The sequence below is a fragment of the Penaeus monodon genome, chromosome 20 (assembly GCF_015228065.2).
Source record: "Penaeus monodon isolate SGIC_2016 chromosome 20, NSTDA_Pmon_1, whole genome shotgun sequence".
NCBI lineage: Eukaryota > Metazoa > Arthropoda > Malacostraca > Decapoda > Penaeidae > Penaeus > Penaeus monodon.
In genome coordinates, this window is record NC_051405.1 from 44,153,353 (window position 1) to 44,155,502 (window position 2,150).

The following is a 2,150-nucleotide window of genomic DNA, read 5'->3' on the forward strand; positions in this document are numbered from 1 at the left end:
AACCGGGGCTTTTGTCCCCTCAAAAATCTTTAAACCCTTCCCCTATCATTTATATCTAAAATCATCCCGTGAAAGAATAGCAGCCCCGTAGAAAAAATTAATAAATTATCCCATATTGAGCTAATAGGACTTTAAATGTCTCTAAAGCCAAGAAATCTTCCATAATACTGGTTGTTAAATCCCCAACCAAAGGGGAATAGACATGAGTTTGACCCCGTAAAAATCAGAGTAAGCAAAGCAAGATTTTCCTAAATACTAATCATACGGTCCCATCATCGCTGGGCTGGGGCGGGACGTAAATCCTAACCACAAAGAATTCATTATGGGGCGTACGATCTTTCTAACAGGTACTTAAAAGCCAAAAAAACCCCTCGCAAAACACACCTTCTCAAAAAAAATCCCTACCCAACTATAGTTTAATCTGCTCTGATTCTTGTCACCCTACGATCGTTATCAAATAAATTTATCCTCCCAAAAAGAAAAAATATTCTAGTCGTGCGGCTGTAAATTCAATCCCAAAACCTGGACTGGATTTCCAAAAATTCAATAGCTTCGCCCCTTTCTAAGCTATTCAGGTTGCAAATCCTTACGGGAAACATTTGCCGTCCGTTTTACAAAAAATCCTCTCTGTAGGTGATGTACCTTTTCCCCCCCCCAGCGTTTTCAGGGGGGGAAAAATATCTGAGCAAAGACTTTGGGAAAAATTGCTTTTAAATTTTAACATAGTTATTATTAAAAAAACCTTGCTCAAAAGAGATGACCCGAAATGCGGGATTGTTTATAATCTCCCCCATATGCCTTTATGTCCACCATAAAAAAGAATAATTTTTTTAGGAATCGTTGCCCCCTATTCCAAAAGCAAATTGGGTCTGCGACTTTCCATTACCAAGTCATGTATAGCGTTTTTAAAAATTTTAAATAAAGAGCAACGTTTTAGAATTTGTTAAGAGCCCTCGACCCAAATTTTGGTCTTAGGTGTTTTTAGCAACCTACAAATCTCCTCTTCACCACAGGCTTGAAACTCAAGTCTCCGGTGCGGGGGTTTAAAAACATACCTTTTCCCAGGGAAACTCAATTCATTCTAAAAGAAAATTGTCCCCAAGAGAATATATCCATTTTTGCTATATAAAAAACCCGCGGAGCCATAAATGAAAACCGTTTTTTTAAAATCATGCGCAAAAATTTTTCTTTGTGCCTTGCATCCGTAAAATAATCTTCCGCTTGCTACTCCGAGTTAAATTATCGTAATAAAACCTTGCTCCCCACGTTTTTTTCAGTGAAGGAGAAAAAACCCCGCGAAAAATTTAGGAAATTTTTTTTACTTGCGGCCCGTTAAAAAAACCGCCAGATTTTTAAAAAAGCGAGGGCTAGTTGAGTTGCACGCACCGCATGATCGCCCCGTATAATAAAACCCTCAAACTGCCTTAATCTATAAAAAAACCTTGACAGGTCAATATATCTTTTGCCAGGCCCCCATCTAAAATTCTGCATAATTTCTGTAAAAGACCCCTTTATCCTTTGCGTTAAAAAGGAAAAAAAAAAACAACGTCAGCCGTTACGCCCCCTATTCCATTCCGAATCTATTCGCCCGGGGAAACATACCGTTACCCCGGCGACATATGAAAAGCTCTTTTTACGATTCAGATTTTTAATATGATAAAATTTTAACTCCCTTTTCTCATTTTATTTCCACGGAGCAAGCGGGGACTATAACTAACAGGAAAAAAATATATTTTTCAGGTTCGAAAGCTCGTTCGAAACCGAAACATTAAAATTTCAACTCTTTTTTTTTTTCGTTTCTACCATTCCTCTCTTGTATCCCTACCGAGGTCGGTTTAATTTTCCCTTTTAATTTGATTTACTTTTTTCAAACTGAAAATTTTTTTTCTCCTCTTGCATGACCTGACACCCCCAAATTTTCCCAACAACTTAAACATGTCAAACCCTAATTGGAACGCCATTACGCACACATTTTCCAAAAGATCCTAAAAATTTTCATCATTTTCTATGGTGCGTAAAAATTTTTTTGGGATATAAAAACAACTAAGCCCTTCATATTTAGAAGGAAACATAAGCGGCGAGTAGGTTTTTAAAAAATAAGGGAATTTTTTTTTAAAAAAAAAAAAACATATTTCGATGCCTGGTCATAA